At 44.2% G+C, this 23,615-nt stretch overlaps 2 long non-coding RNA genes across 3 annotated transcripts in view; one reads left to right on the top strand and one right to left on the bottom strand.

Annotated features, from left to right (window-relative positions):
* Positions 1 to 23,615, top strand: part of LOC119876044 — a 134,939-nt gene that overhangs the window by 105,356 nt on the left and 5,968 nt on the right. The window lies entirely within an intron of this gene.
* LOC119870087 lies at positions 12,558 to 23,247 on the bottom strand. The gene is made up of 3 exons (XR_005355160.1): positions 23,028 to 23,247; positions 15,906 to 16,084; positions 12,558 to 14,725 (listed from the first exon to the last, which is right to left on the bottom strand). It is a non-coding gene; the product is annotated as an uncharacterized LOC119870087 (long non-coding RNA).

Here is a 23,615-nt window from a genome sequence, read left to right as displayed (position 1 = left end):
TCTCCCTTTGGAAAATCAGACACATCAAAAGACCAAGATTTTTCTTCCCTAAGGATTATTTGGGACCCCACGTGCATGCTACCATATTGCTTCAGGAGCTCTGGGGTTTTGGGTCAGAATGTTAGTTTCCCCACAATTTGAGGTTCCACTGTCTGGGAGAAGCTGCAAAGGGGGCTTTGAGATTGATTGCCAGACTCCTGGGCCTCTAGGGATGAGGAGAAGACCCGTAGACATTAGGGTCATGATATTCACACAGCTACCCAAGGCAAAAATTTGCTATGCACCAGACTTCACTCAGCATTGAGAAGTCCTGGAGGTGAACACAGAATGTGATGGGAAGCAAAGGAAGGGCAGGTGATCCATCCAAAGGGAAAGAGAGAATGGTGTGGAAGACCAGGGAAGTTAAGTAGTGAAGCTTTTCATTTATTCATTCATTCAGTGGCTATTTATTGAGCCACTCTTCTGGGGTTGTGACTACGGCAGTGAACAAAACAGATTAAAAAAAAAAAAATCCCTGTTCCCATCCATGTGGAGATGGTGGGCCTTGAGCTCCTTGACTAGAGTCTAGCTTGGTGGAGAGGTGAAAGAAGGAAGGCGATTCCAGAGACAGAGAGCAGTAGAGCAAGATGGGAAAGGTGCAAGTGATAGAGGAACAGCTCTACTGAGCAGGGATGGTCGGGAGGGTACTCGGGAGGAGAAGGAGCCTAGAGACAGGGGCTCCTGTGAGGATACAGAGGGAGAGGGAGAATGGAGGGGACGGTGAGATGGGGGCACAGGGGGTGCTGCAGACAACAATGACAAGGCCTAGATTGTGCCCATGGGAAGTGACATGGAGGTGGGAATGAGTGATGGCCAAGCAGAGGCAGGAGCTGCCGTCAGAGAAGGGAAGTCCACGGGCCTGCCCAGCCACTGAACAAGAAGTAACATGCGGTCCTGTTTTGGCCTCTTCTGTGTATGAAAGGACAAATTGCTGTCACCTGTGAAATAAAACTAACCGTTGTTATTACTTCAATCCTTTGGGGTTTGTTTTTTCTCCCTTTGAGAGGAAGTAACCATGGGCAGGCGTGTACGTATCTCAGTTTCCCTCTTAAAACCAAGCTGGTGCTAAATTTTCATAACAAAGTGTATTCTTTCCTGTAACTAGTGTAGAATTGAAAGAAATTACTGGAAAGCACCAACGTATTCCATGCTTTACTTCTCTAGTGGAGTACGGTTAATTTTTTGTTAAAACAGGAATCTCAGTCTTTGTCTGGGATATCACATATATGAAATCCCCTGAATATGCATATTTGCTTTTATGGTTTATTCTGAAAATAATACACTGATAAACTCTGTGCTCTGTCCTTGTATATCAGTCTAATTTTTTTCTTAATTATTGCTTCACATAACAAAAAATGGTTACATAACTTTTTTGTTGTTTTTTTTGTTATGGTTTGCCTTGCCTTATTTTTACAAATTTGATTGCAGCTTCTGAAATGTCTTGAATTCCTTAAGGGAATTGTGTTATTTGTGTAGATGAATATCCTACCTGATAGGCCTGGAAGTGAATGCTAAAAGTGCTGAGCAAAAGATGGATGCATTTGTAACCCTTCTATCCCCAGAAAGTTCCGTTTAGAAGGAAAAAATAACTGAAGGACCAACCTTCCAACCACATGAAATACCAGCATCTGTGTGGGTTTTACCAGGGCTCTGTGACCTTCGTCTTAACTGATCCCTTTATGTAGCAGCAGGTAGTGGGGTTGGGAGGCCTGCATTTACACCCCCTCCCATTTGCCCCTTCATAAGTGTCAAAGCCTTGGTTTCCTCAGTTTCACCCTAGAAGTAGAATCCCCTCTCCTTCTCTCACCTCTCCCCAAGCTGGACCTTATTCAAGGAAACCAAGGTCTAACATCTCCATGAGAACAAGATTTTTTTTTCTAAAGATTTAATTTATTTATTCATGAGAGACACAGAGAGGCAGAGACGTAGGCAGAGGGAGAAACAGGCTTCCTGTGGGGAGCCTGATGCGGGACTCGATCCCTGGACCAGGATCACGTTCTGAGCCGAAGACAGACAGACGTTCAACCGCTGAGCCACCCAGGCATCCCGAGAACAAGGATTTTTAAAAATCCTTTTTATGTACCAGCATAGTTCCAGCACTCTGAAGCCTGGCTGACACCTCATCAGTTCTCAACAAATGAATTATTGAATTCTTCAATGAAGAAATGAATGGCTTATCTCACTCCCGCGGTCCTCTGCACTCTTCTCTCCTTGCCTCTAGATGGGTGACCTGCTTTTCCTTCATTTTGCCATCACATTGTGAGTGTACTTCCAGGACTTCTCGACCCTGAGTGAACATCAGGATGATCTGTGCTGTCTAAAAAATCCATATCCTGTGGCCCAGCACCAGAGATTCTCACTGGGTGTGGGCTGGAGGCTGGGTGTGGGGGAAGCCTGGGTTTCCAAATAAGCTGGGGCTTCCTTGAAGCCAGGGACTGTGCCTGTCCTCTGGGTAAAGCCCCTCTTTTATAAGCACTCCTAAATTGAGTGCTCAGATGACTCTAAGGTGGCTTTGATCAAGCCATCCACTCTGGTGTGAATGCCTGCATCTGGGAAATACACCGTTAGAGCTGTCTTCCTTCACCTCCTCTGTGACTCTGAGACTTTAATAGCTTCTGCTTATGAAGTGTGCCAGTTGGGGTGTGGAGGGTCAGTTTTGAAACCTAATTGAAACTTGAAGGTAAAAAATGGTCACACAGCTGTGAGCCTGTGACCTGAGCGACACTGGGTCTAAGGCATAATAAGTGCCATCCCTCATTTATATTCCTCTTCATCTGATTTGGGAGAGAATCTGGATTTGTCAAGGCTCTCAGCTCCTTTGCTTTACGCAGATGGTCTTAGTTGCCCAGCAGACCTGGGAGTGGAGACAGGATCTTGGTCTGTAGGAAAGAAGAGGGCAGCACCGGCGGGTGGGCTACCTAGGAAGACCTCCCAATCTGCACATAGTTTTCAGGCCAACTAGAACATTGGAAATGGGGTGACAGCTTGACCTAGTCCTGGGGGTTCACTCGGCAGGCAGCACTGGGCAGCACAAAAGCAGCTCAGGCCTCGTGCCATTACAGAGAAGAAAAAGAGTCTTATCAACAGGGAGCTGGTCCCTTAGGAGCCTCGAGGACAGGAATGGGTAGAAAGAGGTTTCCTGGATTGACAAAGCCTTAAAGCCCTCAGATCTGTTAGGAGCTAGTGAAAGACAGAAGCGGCTACAAACTAGAAATTGGCTTTTGGCACCCCTAGGTCTCCCCAGCTGAGCACAGCCACCTAAGCCTTTATTGCCTCTCCAAGGTCAGCAGTGAGTGATGGAGCCAACAGGGAGGGAGCAGCTGATGGAGGAGGAGGGGGGTGGGTGAGGAGAGATTGATGGGGAGGAGCCGGGCAAGGACCGACAAAACGCAGGCAAATCGGCTCCCAGGGGCTGAGGCTCTGGAAAACAAATTTGGAAACATTATCCCACAAGATGTCCATTGAAGACATTAAGCCCAGAGGCCCAGAGGGACCCATTGAAGAGAAGAGGCCAGAGCTAGGGATCTCAGAGGCTCCGCCATTCCAGTGAAATCAAAATAGCATGAGCCAAACAGCTCGTGAAGAGATAAAGGATTAGACCACGCTTGGAACCATGGAAAGATGAGGGAATCTCTAACATTCTTGAGGTCTCCGTAGAAAAGGGGTTTGTGCAACTCAGGAATGAACTGTGAAAAGCTGAATTCCACTCTGGGGTCTCTGTTGAAGCATAAAAACCAAAAAATTCTCCCACAGGCCATGTGGGGAAGTGACATGGGATGTTGTTTCGTACCTTTCCAGAGCTGGCAACACAGAGCAAAACCCACAGACCCTTGCTTGTGATTGTACCCCAAGATGCCAGGCAGTTGTGAGTTTGGAGGACTTGGAACTTAGTGATGAAGTAATTCAAAAAGCAAACATGGACCAAGGGTATTTTTATTGTACTTTTCCATTTAGTGGTGAAGCTTTTTCATCTTGGATTGGATCCCAAGTGCTCTCTGGGCAGCTGCCATTCAGCATTGAAAAAAAAAAAAAAACAAATTAAGCAAAGAAGGCTTTAGGCAGCTATAAGTAATAGAGGTGAGAGGTATCATCAGGAAGGAAGCTGCGGGTTGATGTGGGGCAGGTCCCTGGGTGCTAGGAGGATGCATGGGGCAGGTATCAGGTCAGGCACTGATATTTCATGCTGAATATATTTTATGCTGAACATTCAAAAAGCCACTTCCTGGAACAGCATGGTTCACACCAAGATTCCCCCTCCAGAGTGTCAGGGACACAATCTAAGCTCCCCAGTAGAATTTCTCCAGTTTTTCCAAATGCATTTCAGGTTAGGGAGTGCATTTTAATGTTAGGCACAGGGCAAGACCTTTGGGGAATCTCAGAATTCAGAAATGCTGAGAGACCCATTGAAGCTCATTGCTACCTCCTGTAGTGCCAACTCATGTTAATATTTAAAAATGAGCCAGCATTATCTGCTCTTGTGTTCCCAAGTGTCAGAAATGATGCTATAGGACATTGCATTATCCTTATTTGGGAGGGTTGGGTGGCCTATGGTCCTTCAGAACCAGGGAAGTTGGAGGATTCTTGTCAAGGGAAAGCTGAGGGAACGAACGTGTGGATGAGGTGCTAGACACTGGGGGTGCAGGTGCTGCCCTGCGCCTTGAATTTTCTTTGCCCTTTATCTAACATCATAGCCCATGGAAGCCAAAGATCTATCTACTCCCTCCAAACTGGTTATCTAACATGGCAAAGACATCAACATGGTCTACTCCCAATGGTCCACACATGACAAGTTTCGGCCTCAGTCCACAAGGCTGCCTCCAGAAGGGAGCTTGGAGAGCCCGTCCAATGACCCACGTTGGTTTACATCTATGCGGGATAGTGGTTCCCTCCCTCTTGTGTCCTGGGCCAGGGCTGCCCTTGTCATTGAGGTATTGGAGAGGGAAGAGGGGTGAGCTCCTACCCTTCCTTTGCCCTCTGCCTATACATCCTCCAGGAGATTTGAAGTTTTTAAGAATTGTCCTGATAATACACAGGGTTCATCTCTCAGGGTGAGGATAACTGAACAGAAACCCGAATGACAACAGGTGGGTATTACACAGACACCTGGGAAAGTACAGGCGAGGAAGATACTGGTTGGAGTAGAAGATTTGGGGGACATTTGAAAAAATGTTTTGAATTAGTTAAGACAAACCCAGATGCTGTAAAAATAGAAACTCTTGAATTTTAAATGTCTTAACACAATAGACAATTTATTTCTGTCTCTGGAAGGCATTCTTAAGCAATGGAAAGCTTGCTATAGGGTGGCCATCGAGATACTTGGGTCACTCCCTCTTGCTCGCCAGATGCCTTAGGGCCTTGGGGAAAGAGTGCATATAGAGAAGATACCCTTCGTTCTTCCGTGCTTCATCTTGGAAGTGACACATATCGTTGTCACTTGCATCCTTGTTCCAGTTCTTTATTGATGCATAACACCACCCCAGACTTAATGGCTTACAACAATGACATTTGTTTTGTTCATGAATTTGTAATTTGGACAGGGCTTGGTGGGGACAGCTTCTTTCTGTTCTGTTTGGTGTCTCTTGGCATGACTCAAAGTGTGAGAGCTAGAGTCGTTGGCCAACTCACCTCCTTCTATCCGAGGCTGGTGTTGCTGCAGCCAGAACATGTCCATCTGGACTTCCCTTGTGGCCACATGGCAGTGGTGTGCAGGGCCACACAACACGGTGACTAGGTTCCCAGGGTGAGTGTCCCAAGGGTATGAGACAGAAGCTATGTCACCTTTCATGATTTGGCATGAGAAACCCCTTGAGTTCACCCAGATGAAAGGGAGAGGGCCTGCAGTGCCCACTGCTTGATGTGGGGGAACCACATGGCACTGTAAGACCGTGTGAAATGGGACCTAGTGACGTGGGTGACTTTAGATAACAGGATGGACCAGGATTCTATTGGTGAGAGATAGCTAAATCAAGCCATTCAAATGCAAGATGAGCTTAGAAATAAAGCCCTTGGGCAGCCACTCGAAAGGGACAGAGATGGCAGGAAAGCCCGCATTCTGGGTGTAGCGAGGAACCCCAGCCACATGCAATAAGGAGCTTTTTCATTTCATGAATGGCCCCATTGTAATGCTCACTGGTCACATGAAGACATCTGCAAAGACATCTGCAAAAAAGCTTTGTAGGGTGTTGGCAGAGAAAGTAGCATCCTGCTGTGAGCACTTGAGGTTCTGCCTAACGGGAACGTGCAAGCATGTGGTGCCCAGATGGCATTCTGATGCTCTCCACCTTTAGTACATTCCAGTGGAACCCCCAGGCCAGACAGACCTCAGGCTGGGCTCGGTAGCTGCGGAAATGTGGCAAGACCGGGTCACAGGCTCAGTCTTCAGCAGCTAGTCTCCCTGTACCCACTCTGGCTCCTTCATTCCTAGAGCTTCTCTGATTGCCCATGGAAGTCAAGCATTGCAGTGAGGAAAGTAAGCCTCTAGAACATCCATTCATCCACTTACTTAACAAATTTAATAAGCACCTATGATGCGCCAGGCAGTGTCCTGAGTAATGGAGAAACCTTGGGTACGGGCCTGACGGAGAGCAGGGTTGCCCCTGCCAGCTTGGTGCTGCTGCCTTACATGGAAACAAGGTGGGTGGGTAGCAATGGGTCTAGTGACTTCCATAGCATACTGGTGGCTGTGTCAATTAACCTAATTGAACTGCCTCACTGGCAAACAACATGCTCCCTGTGTCAGACGTGAAAATCAATGACGAAAGATGAAATGATAGGGATATCCTTACTGTATGCTTCTCCGACGGTAATTAATTATAACAGTCTGGAGTGGCATTTGTGCCTTGGATTATGGAGGCCGCTGAAGAAATTATGTATGTACTGCTGCAGCTAATTTGCATTTAATTGTAATCGGCATTCATTTAGGGTCCTGGCAGCTGAGCAGCACTGTGTGTCAGCCAGACACTTCAGCAGATCATGAAGTTACCCTATGAATGTTTCAGGGACGCTGACTGCATTTGTAACAAGTGGCATTTTGGCATACAAGAAGTGTCTTTTCCTCAGAAAAGAGACAAACCATGAAAGAAATGTCAAAATCGGGAATGGAGAAAATCACCGGGTGCCTTTGGAAATGCCTGTCCCCACCCATTCTCGGAAAAAATAATAATAACCCCAGACCCTTTTTTCTCCTCCCTTTCAGCTGTAGCAGTAGAACTACAGTGTGTTTTTCAAAATTGGCAGAGACTGAGTGGTATTTAACAAAGAACACATCAAATGTGGGACAACTTCATAGGAAGGGCTTAACAGAAAGAATAAAGAAAACAGAACCCGAGCCCTTGCTGGTTTTGATGGCTGTCAGAAGAGGAGACTTCACCGGTCATTGAAGGAGATTAATCTTTGGTTTTTTTTGTGGAAGTTGGAAGCTACTATGCAGGATGTGTCTCATTTGAGGATATAATACATACCCATAAAATCCAAAGACTTACAAAATATTCATAAGCAGGGCTTGTGCATTAAATTGTATGCTGTACCTTCCAAAGTACTTATCTTCAGTGGCTCGAGACTTAAGCTGACTATGTCATCATTCAAAACATGCTTGGAATTCTTCTTCAGAGACTAAAGCACATTCTTTTGAATATTTTAGATCTAAAATAATTTAGAGTCAATCTGGGAACTAAGATAGATGTGCAAGCTGAGTCTAATATAAGTTGTGTGTGTGTGTGTGTGTGTGTGTGTGTGTGTGATCACAAAAGAGGTGTGCCATAATGCAATGAGAATGATTTTCTTATCTGGATTTTAAGTTGGCTCTGGGGGCATTTCTTGAAGAGTGCTACTCAACTTGTTCAAAAGATATTGACGTTACCGGAAGGTGCCTGTTGTCTAATGTCTCCCACGCTTATTTGGCCATGAGATCCTTTCTTTATATATCTTTATTAACAGCCCATGTAACCACTGGTCCTCAAAATGTCCTTTGGAAAATGGTGAGCTACAGCAATCACAAAGGAAAGGACATGCCAGAACTCAGGATTGTAGTAGAAACTTCTGATAAGACAAGATAAATTGATGTAGTGTATCTTTTCCCTCTCCCAATGTGCCAGCAAAAGGATAATAATAATAAAAAGATATAAACTCTCAAAGGCAGTAGAAGACAACGTGGACAAAGGAGCCTAATAAATTCCTGAGAAATGCAAAGCCCATGCTGGTGACAATGGTTTAGGAAAATGGAGGGAGCTGAAACCTAGATTTCAGGAGGAGATACTGTAGAGAGACGAGCTGATTTGCCCCCAGTGAGGTTCAGAATCGGGAGGCACAGATATTGCTTTAAAACATAGTTAGTTGGATGAGATGCTGTTATGGATGGGATTAGTGCCCTTTTAAGAGTCACCAGAAAGTTTGCTTCCCATCTCTGCTCTCCACCATGTGAGGTTATGCGAAGCTAGTAGACTGCAACCTGGACGAGGTTGTCCCCAGAACTCAGCCATCTGGGCACCCTGATCTTGGACTTCCAGCCTTCTAAACTGCGAAAAACAAATTTATGTTGTTTATTAGCATCTTTTCTATGGTATTCTGTTTTAGCATCCTAAGCTATAATATGGAAGCCAGTAGAAATTCTATATGAAGAAATGTTGGGTTCCTGGATGCATTTCCTTTTCTCATGTCCTCTTTCATCAAGAACTAGAAGTTCATTCTTTTGGGGGGAAATGGAACCTAAGAGGCTCTGAATTCCAGGACATCAGACAAAGATATACAGGATGGGAAAAAGAGAAGGACACACATGAAAACAAGAATATTAAGTAAAAGTATTTATAATGAATGATGTGCTCAATATCCCTTTCCTCCACCCACCCTGCTTCTATAGTACCGATAGCCAAGCTAATGTCCCCAAATCAGAAGCTCAGATGATAGAAGATTCCTCTATAGAAGAATTTGGAGGCCCCAGAGAAATGTATGTATTGACATTCAGTGATTCATCTCTTAAAAAGACTGAATTGCCATTTTATCATCTTGGGGCAAAGCCCACTACTTTGCTCTATTCATCATCACTCATGCCCCACGAGTCCCCATCAGGCACTTAATATCTCACCTTTAAATCTGAGTAACAGCTAAGGCTTAGCAAGTGTTTAAGGAAAACCTCTATTATGAAAGTAAAAAGTAAAACCAAAACCCGAACTAAAAAACAGAAACAAAAACAACCCCCAAAAACAGCCCCCCCACACAAAACAGGAATAGTGACACCGAAGAAAACAGAGAAATTCAAGGAACAGAAGAAAATGTAAAAACTGAACTAGCAAATTTGTGACTAATATACTTGCAAGATGAGAGATGCTATTTCATCCATGAATCTTGACTACATTACTATTAAAAAGGAAATAAGACCTACACCAAAAACAGAGGCACAGAAGGGGAGAAAATAGGTAAGTTGGGCTCATCAAAAGTTTTGTACATCAAGGGAAACTATGGGAAATATATTTGCACATCATATATCTGATAAGGATTAATAGTCATAATACATAAAGAACTCTTACAATTCAACAACAACAAAAACAACCCAGTTTAAAAATGGGCAAAGTACTTCACTAGGCATTTCTCCAAAGAAAATATACCTATGGCCAATGAGCACATGAGAAATTACCTAATATCTCCAGTCAGGGAAATGTGAACCAAAACAATAATGAGGTAACATTTCACACATGTTAGAACGACTACTATAAAAAAATCAGAAAAATAGCAAGTGTTGACTAGGACGTGGAGAAACTAGAACACTTACGTATGCATCTATAAATGTAAAATGCTGGAGCTGCTGCAGAAAACATCATGGTTCTTCTCACCCCTCTTCCCCCAATCAAATAGAACTGTTAAGTGATCCAGCAATTCCACTTTGGGGTTATAGACTCCCCAAGCTTGAAAGCAGGAACTTGAACATGTTTGTCTACTGATGTGTACAAAGATATTTTGTACACCAACGTACACAGCAGCATTAGTCACCATTGCCAAATGGTGGAAGCAGCCTGAATGTCCCTTAATTGAGGAATGGATAAACAAAATGTAGATACATGCAATGGAATATTATTTGGCCTTAAAGACTCATGAGATTCTGATGTATGCTAGAATGGGGGTGGACCCTGAGAATGTTATGTTGGGGGATATAGCCAGACTCAAGGGGGTGAGTGGTGCATGAACTCACTTCAGTGAGGTACCTAGAGTAGCAAGCTCATGGAGACAGAAAGGAAAAGTGTGGTTGTTGGGGTCTGTGGGGAACAGGTCAGGGGCTGCCTGGGCAGTTGTCGTTTAATGTGTACAGAGCTTCAGTCTGGGATCATGAAAAGGTCTGGAAATGAATAGTGGCAGTGCTTGTGCAACATTGTGAATGTACTTAATGCAGCTGAGTTGCACATTTAAAAATGGTTAAAATGGAAAATGTTCATGCTAGGTGTATGTGACCATAATTCAAAAAAAGATTTAAAAAAAAAGGGAATAATCAGAGAACAGGAAAGAGATCATGGAAATTAAAACTAGGAGACTTCTCCTTCTAACATTTTATTAGGAAGATTAGGAGGGAAGAGAAGGAAACGTCCTAGAAAAGAAAGGACAATAGGACAAATGGACATAAGAAAATGCAGAATGGGTCACATACAAAGGTTTGAGAACAGGAACAGCACCAGACTCGATTGTGACACCACACGTAAGCCAGGATATGATGGATCAAAGCCTCCTGTGTGCCCAGAGAAAATGATTTCCAACCTCCAGTTCCCTGCTCAGCCAACCAATAAGAATGTGCTGGTAGTCATATTGAAGTCTACACTGAGTTCTTTTAAGATCATTTATTCCCACAGCCCTGCTATGTGCCAGTCAGACTAAGAAAGAATCTTTGAGATTAAACACTTTTTAAAAGCATTTTCAGGGGATCCCTGGGTGGCTCAGCGGTTTGGCGCCTGCCTTTGACACAGGGCCCGATCCTGGAGTCCTGGGATCGAGTCCGGCGTCGGGCTCCCGGCATGGAGCCTGCTTCTCTCTCTGCCTTCCCCCCACCCCGTCACCCACCCACCCCCGTCTATCATGAATTTAAAAAAAAAAAAAAAAATCTTTAAAAGCATTTTCAGTTCCTCTGTTCTTTTTTCCAATTTCAGTTTTATTGAGTTATAACTAACAGACAAAATTGTTAAGATATTTCAAGCCTACATCCTGGTGATTTGATACATAGATACGTTGTGGTCATCTGCTCCTTGGGAAAGTGGTAAAGAGGTCTTGTCCTAGCGGAGAACTGACTCAGCTCCCTTTAGCCATTCTGTTCTCAAACCCCTGTGATGAGGGTCTGTGACTTCCTGTCTCTTGCTTTACTCTCTCATTTGGCAGGAGCATATCCTTCAATAGTTTCCTAGGGATATGGATAATCTGAGTCCCTACCTACCTATCAGCAGATGTCTTTATCCTACCCTTAAGTTTTTTGGACAGGAAATAATCTAAGAAACAGAAGATTAAAAGGTAGAGAAGTACAAGGATGACAGCTGCATTGTCAGGCAACCTCAGAAGGACCCCAGGCCGTTGTCTAAACAGGATGGAGAACGGTGGATGGGGACATATTTAGAAGTGTATGGCAACAGAAAATTTATAGACATCTGACCGAACTACTGGAGTATCTGGAGAGAAACTAGGATATACACAAAGAAAAGCAGGCAAATGAATTAAATGAAGTAATTATTAACCCCAGGAAAAGAATTTGTAGGAAAGGAATATTGACCTGTGTGCTGATGGGCTCAGTAGTGAATCATAAATATATAAGCGCATGCGACTGACTATTGATAAAGCTAAATACTGTGAGAAGTCTGGTCAGAAGGATGGGAGAAGGCAGCAGGGATATGGGGAGTAAGAGGTCAGCTCTAATATACCACGATGGGATGTTAATAGTTAATGTCTAAAGTGGACAATCAAGAATTAGAAATAGCAACATATTGTTTAGAAACATGACCATAAACACTTGAGGGAGCAGCCAAACGAGCTGATCGTAGTTAGCTCTGGGGACAGTGCCTGTGTGATCCAGGCACTGGAGGGGCAGGAGACTGCCTTTTAAAACAGGTTGAATTTTTAAAATCCACATAAGTTGCAAAATCTCTGTTTGACAAAATAAAAATAACTGAAAAGAATATTCTGTATGTATGACAGTTTATGAAACAGTAAGTTCTTTGAAAGATAAGGTTGTGGGTAATTTGCACATTAAAATCTAGAGATTGGGCAGCCCCGGTGGCTCAGCGGTTTCACCTCTGCCTTCAGCCCAGGGCGTGATCCTGGTGATCCAGGATGGAGTCCCACGTCGGGCTCCCTGCATGGAGTCTGCTTCTCCCTCCGTCTGTGTCTCTGCCTTTCTCTCTCTCTGTGTTTCTCATGAATAAATAAAAAAAATAAAAATAAATAAATCTTAAAAAAAAATCTAGCGATTCCCTTGTATATGGGATGAGCCTCTCAATGAGTTCACCTGACTACTCTTGACATGGAAGTGATTCACAGGATCCTGGGGTGCACAGATGACTGTCATAGCCCAGGAAAATCACAGTCTCCTCAGCAGTTCATTATGGGAATTTGAAAGTTGTAATCTATAAGCTGTTATTTCTTGCCATGCTCCCACTCATCTTTTACTTCTGTCATTGCATGATCACATAGGGCAGCTCTAGGTCACTATCTAGGTGCCCGACTATTTGAGGAGACCAAGACCATTTCAAGGATGGCACCGGGAGCCTGACGATTCTGATCGTGAGCCTCTCGAAGACAGAGATTTTGTATTATTTAATCAAATGCCAGCTTACTGACTTCCTACTATGTGAATCAAGGCATAATTCTTGGGCTGGAAAAATAAATATGAGTGAGGCACCATCCCCGACTTCAAGAGAGAGATGGACACTCAGCCATAATGCCAAAGTTAGACACTTTAAATATTTTATTTTATTTATTTTTTTCACTTTAAATATTTTAGTTGACAAATTGGAAGAAATTAATTTTTAAATGGAGACACAGCCTGGGCCTGGTTTCTTTGGACAACAGAGCCCGAGGCAGATCATACATGCTAGTACCTAGGGATGCTCTCCTAAGGCAGCAGTAATGAAAAAGAAAAGGAACAGGTATCTCCTGAAAGACTTTAGCAGCCACCTTGCCTGGGACAGTCCATGGGTGTGTGTGTTGGAGGTGGGATGGCAAGATATTTGTCTGATGGCTCTTGGTTCTCTCGTCCCTTGTTAGGCAAAGTTTGCTCTCTGTGGGACACCACCTGCCCCTTCCCAGCCTTTGGGCAGGTGAGGTCCCACGCATTCTAGGGAGCCTCCTCAGAGCCTGGAGGTGATGGCAGAAGCAGACTTTCCAGGGAGTCTGAGCAGGTGGGGCGAAGGCGTGGGTGCTCCGGTTCTCACCTGGCAACGCCCTGGCCAGTGCTCCGGAGCCTGGGGGAGACCGAGGCAGCTGGCAGCGGGAGGACAAGCCAGTGGCCAGAGTGCCAGGCTCTGTGCCAAGCTGTCGGCGGAGTCAGGATGTGCAGAGTGGTCGGGCATGGAGGATGCCAGGAAAACATGGGGGTACAATGGGGTTCATTTTTCTTCCTACTGCCAAGCAGTTCATTTCTCTTCCTACTCCCGTTCTCTGAGGAGTAGCCACTGCAAACAGCTCAGCTTGTAAACATTAGTAGTTCTGATCACTGGTCAGGAAGCATGACACCATTTCCCCCCCCCCTTTTTGGTCTAAGAAAGGAAAACAAAATTTCACATCATGGCAAGTAGTCTTGAGAGATGAGCTTCCTGGAAGACTGTAAGCACCGAGTGTCTTTTTCACGGTAGTTACCTCTGTACCTGGCACTTGGTGGATGTTGGTTGAATGGACAAGTGAATCAATAGATTCCCGTTGCTTTATTAGATGAACAGAGCTTACAGAAAAAGAAAAAAAAAAAATCACGCCGTCTGGTAGAGCTATTCTCTAGAGCTGGTGTGCAAAGACAACACGCAGGGGAATTTGTGGAAACCACAGAGCCTGGTTTCCAGGGCTGGAGGATCCAATCCTGTCCATGTGGGTGGAGGCGGAATCTGCACTTTGTAAGCAGGCATCGTGGGTGCTCCGGGGGCCGGTGGTGGGGGAGCACATTTTGAGACACCCTGCTTAAAGGTTGTGATATCTGAGGCCTTATGGACGTGAAGCATAAGAAACAATCAGGCCGTGTGTTTACTTGCAGCAAGGGCCACACCTAGAGGGCACAGCTGCAAATACCACACTTTCCTTCCTATCCGCGTGGTCTTGGAGTGGCCCGGTCTGCAGAAAAAGGGAACTTGGCAGGGATGGTAACAAACAAACTCTACATGTACAGAGTGTACAAGTATCCACACGGTGTGGTCTGAGATGTGCCCAGAGTTCCATTTCTGTTCCTAGACCCCCAGGCTGGAGCACTTCATTCCACCTGCATTTATTAGGCATTGACTTTGTGCCAGGCACTGGACACTGAAGGTGCTTAAGACATGGAGTTCTTAAACACTTTGGCTGTGTCTATACTTCCTTTGGGTAAAAACAGAGTCACATTCCCTGTGAATCCAGTGGCCAGACCAGTGAGTCTGAGGCTGGTGATGGTGAACAGGAGGAAGGTGGCAGGTGTGAACCTGGGAACGCTGCTTTTGTTCGTTGAAAGTAGTGGCTTCTTAACAGACTGTGATGTTCCTAATAAAACCTAAAAAGAAGAAGAAGAAGAAGAAGAAGAAGAAGAAGAAGAAGAAGAAGAAGAAGAAGAAGAAGAAGCAGCTTCTGATAGGGCATGATCGAGGCTGCATATCCAGGGTCTCCAAGGCAATACCACAGCTGCAGAATGATGAGGGGACCTCTCTCCTTTCAAATGGTCCCCGCTTTCTTACCTAAGGGCAGCTTGTCTCCCCATGGCTTCCTCAGCACCACTTCATTCTCTTGCCTTCTGAACAACGGGATGACTGCCACACACCCAGTTCCTAACCTGCCTCTGCTTCACGGCAGCATCCCAGGTTCCCCCTTCCCCAGTTCCTCTGAAAATCATTCAACACAAGCCCAAAGCCCACAGTGAGCCCCTTCCAACTCCCCCTGCTTAAAAATTTTATTTAAATGCAATTTAATTAACATATAGTACATTATTAATTTCAGAGGTAGATTTCAGTGATTCATCAGTTGCATTTAACACCCAGAGCTCATCACATCAAGTGCCCTCCTTAAAGCCCATCACCCCCTTACCACATCTCCCTAACCACCTCCCCTCCAGCAACCCTCAGTTTGTTTCTTGAAGTTAAGAGTCTCTTATGGTTTGCCCCCCTCTCTTGTCTTATTTTATTTTTCCTTCTCTCCTCCTATGTTCATGTGTTTTGTTTCTTAAATTCCACATAGGAATGAAATCATATAGTATTCGTCTTTCTCTGACTGACTTATTTCCCTTAGCATAATACCATCTAGTCATTGCAATACCATCCATGTCATTACAGATGGTAAGATTTCATTCTTTTTGATGGCTGAGTAATATTCCATTGTATATTTATATACTACATCTTTATCCATTCATCCGTTGATGGACATCTGGGCTCCTCCCACAGTTTGGCTATTGTGGACATTGCTGCTGTGAACATTGGGGTGCAGATGCTCCTTCTAATCACCATGTTTGTGATAAATCCCTAGTAGTAGCTCTATTTTTAACTTCGTGAGGAACCTCCACACAGTGTTCCAGAGTAGCTGCACCAGTTTGCCTTCCCAACAGTGAACAAGGGTACACCCTTCTCTGCATCCTCACCAACACCTATTGTTTCCTGACTTGTTAATTTTAACCGTTCTACCTGCTGTGAGGGGATACCTCACTGTGGTTTTGATTTGTATTTCTCTGACGCCGAGTTACCCACGAGGAGATGCTCCACGGTCCCCATGCTGTCCCATCACCTCTGGTGCAGAGAGTCAATAATCCTGAATTTCCTTGCCTGCAGGTGTGTTTCTGGTGGGCTTCGTCAGAAGGCAGATGTTGGCAAAAATGGGATTGTTCACCTCGTGGTGCTGCGCTGGCAAATGTCTCAAAACGAGCCCCCTGAAAAGATCAGAAAAGGAGAAAGCCCTGATCTGTAGTGCTTGCCGAGGTGTGCGGTGTCAGTAGCCCCACCCGATCCATTTCAAGCCATCGCCACGATGTCGCTGATTGTGGAACTTCAGTGAACAGGCAGAGCCACCCCCGGTCTGCTTTTGGGAATTCCGTGGACGTGGGTGCAGGCTCACCACGGCCACCTCCTCATCTACCTTCCTCAAGCGAGAACTTTCTTTGGACTTCACTGAGTTTTCCTCCTCCGTGGGGGAGCCTATGTTCTTTCCTTTCCCCGGAATTTGTGTGAGGCGTCTGGCACCTCGCTGATTTACACGCAAGTTCTGAGGGATGTTAGGACTGAAATAGAAGCTCGTGGATAGAGAACTTGCATAGAAACGTCGGCAAAGAGTAAGGGGCCCTGGGCTTGGGGCCTCGTGATCATGCATCCAGCCAGTTGTCGGTCACTATCAGTCGCTTCACTGATGGTGGCTTCGTGGAGAAGCCAGAAGCCAAATGGTTTTGTCCCAGAAAAAAGAAGCACCTCCACTTAGATACCAACGCCAGCTCATCTTGCTTTGGCCTGGGCTTCTTCTACAAAATCTTCCTCAAGACCTGCCTTTTTCTCTTTTTAATCCTACAAAGGAAATTATCTTTGTGGAGTGCCCATGAAGCAATTATAGATAATGGTCCACGACGTGGCAGCTACAAGTCCGGCTACTTGGCTGAGAAACGAACTCCCTATCTGCTGCTGCGGGAGCTCATTACGTGCCGTGCTGGTGAATTGGTAATGAAAAGACGTCAAAAGAGTCTGATAGCAAAGCAGCTTCTTTCTTAGCCTGACCCTGATAGAGCAGGGCCCCAGGGAACGGATGACTAAACTCACTGCAAATTTCAAACAAGATTACCAACGGCTTCTTTTCATCCTCTTGGAACTCTGGGAATGCGGGAACTGAGAAAAGCCAACAGACGAAGATGGAAATACCATCATTAAAGAGAAAAAAGAAGAGAGTACTTTTCAATTTGATGAAGAAAAAAGCAAGTGGTTTAAGGCAGGCTGAGAAAGTTGATATTATTTTTCTGAAAAGGTGTAAGCCGCTTTGACAAGAACACAAAGAAAACAGATCTCACTTTTTCAGTACTTCACTCCACAGATTGGCCGAGTGTCTTTCTTGTGCTGGGGATACCGAAAGGAAGCTCACAGTCTCCGGAGGGAGAAAACTGTTACAGCCAAGCCAGGCTCTTGCTTCTTTCCTCTCATCCCATCCCAAACCTCCTGAAAGTGGCTTTTTCCAGGCCCTCTTAGCAACTGGCTCTGGACCAGTTAAGGCAGTGGGAGCAGTGGTGGGAGACTAGAGGATGGGCGTTAGGGAGATGCCAGCATGTTTGTCCCATCTCTCTCTGCTTTGGGTGGTGTCCCAGTGGGCCCAGCTGTCAGGGACCAGGTCTGGTCCTGGCTTCTGGGCTCTGACAACAACTCCTTTTACCTGTTAATCCAGCCCTGGCAGCTCACTGGCACTTTCTAGTCACTAAAATCTGCATTGTCTCATTCTTCCCTCCGTGGCTTTTCAATGCTTTCAGCACCTCTGTAACTAGTTTATTGCGTCGAATTCCTCCTATTGAGCTCCTGGAGTGAGGTTTATTTTATTGTCTGTAGGCTGACCAGCACAGGTAGTAAGCAAAGTTATAAGGTTAGTGTGATGCTGCCATAAACAGAGTCTGTGCAAGGTTCTGTGGAGACCTAGATGGTGACTCGCTCTCACTTATGGGGACTAGGAAGGCTTATACCAAATGGAAAATTTGAATTACAGCTCCAAGAATGAGTAGGAAGTTCCAAGACAATCAACTGAGGAAGAGGAAGCAGGAGAGGGGAGAGAGTCCAGTCATTTGCAAAAACAAGTATGGCAGTGTGACAGAGTATGGAGTTTAGAGGGACGTCAAATAATGAAAACCCATTGAAGAATGGGTCAGGCACAAAATGAAGACTATTCAGAGGATAGCTCTTTAGATTCTAGTTTCTATGACTGCAGAAGTCACTACTGCCACAGAAGCCTTAAGTTTCCTAGGGCTCAGAGGACGGGAGGAACCTTGTGGAAGAGTGAGCGCTGTGTCCTTCCATTCACTATCAGCACAAAGGACTATTTGCTGTTTCAGCAACCCCTGCACTTGCATATGAGTCCTGTGTTACTTAGAATCTCCATGCCGCAAGGCACTCTCGTTGAAAATCAGATAGGAGTTTTCTAGAGGAGTCATTTCTTGCTGGCCTTGGTTCTGCTGTGGGCTGGAGAAGCAGAGAGACATTTTAAAGTCACTGACAAATGAAGCAGACCCAGGCCTTAGAAATGACCCAGAGCATTATCTGTTTAATCTTTTTCTTTCAATGGTAAGACAAATGTGTCTCAAATTTAATCATCAGCCCTCCCCCAAATACACACCTACTGAAGGCAGCAGTGGTCTTTCTGCTGGTGGCAGGTGTCGAAGCTTCCAGTTAGAGAATTAAGATTTGAAGCCTACTGCCCATATCATTTTTTTAGGATTTATTTATTTATTATTTGAGAGAAAGAGAGAGAGAGAGAGAGAGAGAGAGAGAGAGAGAGTAGGGGTGGGGCAGAGGGAGTGGGAGAATCTCAAGCAGATTTTCTGCTGAGAACAGAGTCAGACATGGGGCTGGATCCCATGACCTGAGCTGAAACAAGGAGTCTGCTGCATAACCAACTGAGCCCCCAGATGTCTCCGCATCATTCTTATTAAAGCAGAAGTATTTGGTTGCTTGCCTTCGAGGAGGATGTTTGCATTTCTTGCCTTTAGCAGCAAAGAATGGGATGCTTCCAAATATGCTTCCTGTTCACTTTGCACTTGAGGCTCCCACGTGAGGCTGCGAGGCAAGTGGAGACAGTTCAGCTACTTGCCTCCAATAGACTTGTGTCAAGACCAGGGGTTGCCTCCAGGTCTCTTTATTTTCGGTAGGGAGCCTTCCCCACCATTCCCTAGTCCTTGTTGGGGTGGCCCTCTGCGTTCCCACTTTACCCACTGTAGGAGCCCCAGGCCCAGCATTCCATAAAAACCCAAGGCTGCCTGGATGGCTATGCTTCTCCTTTAGGCCACGTTTAGGACACAATGCTCAGTGGGAGATGTTCCTCTCCATACCATGCCTCAGGGTTGCCCTTTGTCACTACCATCCACGGGACCTCGGAGAGGAATGCCCTCCTGCCCCCTGCTGGCCATAACGGCAGGTGCACCAACCCAAGAGAGCTGGTGCAGAACTCACTCCAAATGCTCTCCGACTCGGATTGGACAAGGAGGTTAAACATAGGAAAGTTGACTCAGTGCAGATTAAACAGGCTGAGAAGACAGAAACAATCACTCTGTATGTGGCAATAATGGAGCAACAAAGTAAATATTAAGGGAGCCGCTTGCTATCAATATTTAACTAGCAGATTAATGTACAGAGGATGCGCTCGGGAGCATGTGAGGGTGACCAGAGAGGCAGAAATGGCTCAATTAGGATACATCGTCACCGTCAGGGAGGAGGGAAGGCTTGTCTGCATTGTTGAATCTGGGGCTAGGAACGCACAACAGAGGCAGTCAGGGGTGATTAAGTAAGGAGAAGATGATGAGCCACAATGCCAGGCTCATTAGCATAAACAGTCTGTTGAAAGAAGAGAATAGAAACGAGTGGTATATTCTGTAAGTTTTCGCCTAAAATTGCTAAACATCTGTGCATCCTCATCGATAATTCTCTTAGGTTTTTTGGCCTTTTATCTGCTCGACGAGAACAAAGGATCTTAAGGACCACTTCATTTTGAGGCAATGTTTCCAATCATCATGTGCTCTGCTGTTTCTGTCTTTTGTTCATGCAACTAAACATATTTTTTAGCCTCTTACTATCTGATTCTTATCAACTTATTTATAAGATTTCTCATTTATTTCTTAACTCACTGAGCTCCTGCTTTGTGCCAGGCCAGTTCCAATACTTTGGCTTGCTATGTGATCTCAGTGTGGATGGATTACCTCCAATGGTTTGGAAAAACAAACAACTCCCCCCTACTGGGACCTACTGGGTCCCCCCTACTGGGACCTCATTGAGAAATGAGGATATAGGCAATTTGGTTTTGATTTTTAAGCTTCCTTCCCCTTTGCGGAATCTTCTTTCCCTCCTTGATTCCCCCCTCCCCTCCTCCATGTTTCCTCCACTAGTGCTGCTGGTTTTCTTCCTCTCCAGAAGGTCTTTTGACTTGATGTTTGTCTCAAAGCCATAGTTTCCTTCAGTGATAGTGGGTAAAACTAGCATCATGAGCTAAACCAATTCCTAGCAAGGTTCCCACCAGCTAATATGTTATCTTCTTAGCAGTGCAAATGCCTTAAGAAAAGAGATGACATTGGGGCTTTAAACTCACAGTGATGATGCTTTTAGTTACTTTTATAATACACTTTATTATATTTACCTTATTTACAAGGTAATAAATATTAGTTTCAATTTTGCCTTAAAATTTTTTCATTGCTGTGAGAAATTGTAGGCCAGTAGGATCTCCCCTCCCTTATTAGATGCCATTGTGTTGTGAGGTATATAGAACTCAGAGACTTTTCTTCCATTTCCATTCTGAGCGAACCTCAGTATCATTCCTTGCCCCCCAAATATTTTCCCTCTTCTCTCTCACTGTAAGATACTTAATGTTAATTTTTATTGGATTCATGTTTTTGCAAAGTTGACATCAGCTGCTTGTCCATCTAGCAAAAATGCTGGAGGTGAGGAATTACACAGCTGCCGGCTTAAAATAAGGGGAAAAGGAAAAATAGTAAAACAGGCACATAATATGATTTGATAAATTGCCATGACACATGGGGTGTGTTCATCAGTCAGATACCAGTCTATTTCTTTTATTATTATAAATATTGATTTATCTGTTTGTTTTCTTCTTTAGTAGGCTCAATGTCCAGCATGGAACCCAACGTGAAGTTTCAACTCAGGATCCTAAGATCAAGACCTGAGCTGAGATCAAGAGTCAGCTGATTGACTGACTGAGCCACTGTAAATATACTGAGCTCTGTAATTTTTTAAAAAGACTTATTTATTTATTTGAGACAGAGGGAGAGAGAGAGAGAGGGAGAGAGAGAGAGAGAGAGAGGAAGGGAGGAAGGGAGGGAGCATGAGTAGGGGATGGAAGGGAAGGGGCAGAGGGACAGGGAGAAGCAGAAGCCAATACCCCACCACCCCACAAGCAGGGAGCCTGACATGAGGCTTTATCCCAGGACCCTGAGATCATAACCCGAGCAGCCAGAGGCTGATGGAGCCTTAACCAATGGAGCCACCCAGATGCCCAACCCTGTAAATTTCTTTTTTAAGTACAGAAAAATACAGTTTAATAATAACACTCATTAATATTCATACTTTTAGAACAGTAAAGATATAATACAGATAGATCAATGGATTGATAGAATTCCTTGATATAAGTATGATTATACTGTAGGTGCAATTTTAATGAAAATTACATTTTAGCTTTACTCAAAGGGAAAAAAATAAAGGAAAACAAAGGAAATGTGGAACTTCAATAAATAATTCTTTATGACCAGCAATGTTAGTGACTAAAGGTCATTTTATGTTCAACAAAGAAGTTTGGGGGAATGTTTAAAGAGTCAGAGTTGTGAGAAAGAATGAACAGGTGTTATAATCTAAGCGACGTGTTCTGAATCCTAGCTCTGAATGGAGAGGGCATCAGCAATCTCTCTCTGTCTCTCTCTCTCTCTCTCTCTCCTTGCACTCCCTACATGCTGATATATGTATTCTAGCCATATCATTAGTTCTTCATTATTTAAATATACAACATTTACATTCTTTAATTTTGACTTTAATTTCCAAGTAGCTTTTACCCTTTACTGTTTTCTCTCTTTTGGGCTTTCTTATTTTCAATTTATCTCTGACTTGTATGAATTTTTTTTGTAAGTATACTACTTGTTTTTTTATTTTTTATTTTTGAGAGAGATAAACTGGATTATCTTTGTGCTGGATTGCCTTTTATTTTCCATTTAAAGTAGTGTTGATTAAATTGCTTTAATATATTTTTCTTTTTCATCTGTAGTTATCATAATTGTCTCAAACTTTGCCTTTCTATGTCAGCAATTCTATTTTCAATAGTATTTTGATGTTTCTTAAGTTATTTATTAAACCTGAAATACCACTATTTTGCTCCTTAATTTGTCTTAAGTTTGAAAGTCCCATTTCTGTCATTTTACATTTATGTTTATTATGTTCATGTTCTCTACATGAGCCCAAGTAATTGTGAGTAGATCTCTTTTGGCTCTTAATTTCTGTCTTCTTCTAGATTATGTTACTTGTTTATTTCATGATGTTTTCCTTTTTTCTGCTATTTGTTTTCCTGATGCCAGTGGGCTTCTTTGTATCTTATTTATGCCCGGGCCACTTGGCCTGGACCTTTCTTTTCCTGTGATATAGACTGGGTAATTGTTGGCTCTCTTCCCACTATATCTAACTTATAGTGTGAAGAAATGAGAAAGGAGGGGTCCCTGGGTGGCTCAGTCAGTTAAGTGTCTGACTTCAGCTCAGGTCACGATCTCTGGGTTCTGGAATCAAGCCCCACATTTGCACCTAGCTCCACACTCTGTGGGGAGCCTGCTTCTCCCTCTTCCTTTCCCTCTGCCCCTCCCCCTGCTCATGCTTTTTCTCTCTCTCTTTTAAATAAATAAATAAATAAATAAATAAATAAATAAATAAATAAATAAAATCTTAAGAAAGAAAATGAAGTGAGAAAGGAAGCAAGGTCACCTTGGTTGGTGTGCACTGTTTGTCGATACCTAGGCTCAGTACTGTCTTCTAAGAGTTTGTTTAAAGTTCTAAATTACATATCTAATCAGGTGTTAAATGTGATACTGATAGAGCTACAAGGGCCATAGCAGCAGTGATTTAAAGAACATAGAAATTTGTATTTCTCTTACTTACCTACTTGAGTGTGAACAGTCCCGGTTGGTGGTGCGGAGGTGGCAGCGGCTCTGTAGTGTCAGGGATTCTGAAGTTTTGTATCTCGTTGTCTGTCAAGCTTTCTATGCATACAGTGGCGCTCAGCTCTTACAGGACACTCGCATTCAACCAGTGCAAGGGAAAAAGCAGAAGGAAAGGGCAGGACTTCTCTCTTTTCTAACACCATTAACCTGAGGTTTCAAGCATCTTTTCTTCTGTATGATTGGCTAGAAGATAGTCACATGGCCTCACTTTAGTCGTAAGGGGGGCTGGGAAATGTGCCCTTTCTTCTGGGAAGTAGTGGGTGCCAGTGAAATTTGGGAGTTCTATTATAAAAAGAAGAAATTGGAGAAGCAGCAGGCTCGGCCTCACCAAGTTTCCCTTCACCTAACAGTGGAGTATAGATCCTTATATTCTTGGGCTTCAGATGAGTTCCCCCATTCAGTGAGCTTCAGGGTACCCAACCCTCCCCAGCCCACCAGTTTTCCCTTTCTTTTGGGAAATAGATTCCAAAGTCATTTCCACTTCTCAGTTGAAAAAAGATAAAGAGGAGCACATTGGTTTAGTTTG

The sequence above is a fragment of the Canis lupus genome, chromosome 2 (genome assembly GCF_011100685.1).
Source record: "Canis lupus familiaris isolate Mischka breed German Shepherd chromosome 2, alternate assembly UU_Cfam_GSD_1.0, whole genome shotgun sequence".
NCBI classification, from domain to species: domain Eukaryota; kingdom Metazoa; phylum Chordata; class Mammalia; order Carnivora; family Canidae; genus Canis; species Canis lupus.
The sequence above is the reverse complement of the archived record's forward strand: the minus strand, read 5'-3'. Positions and strand labels throughout refer to the sequence as shown.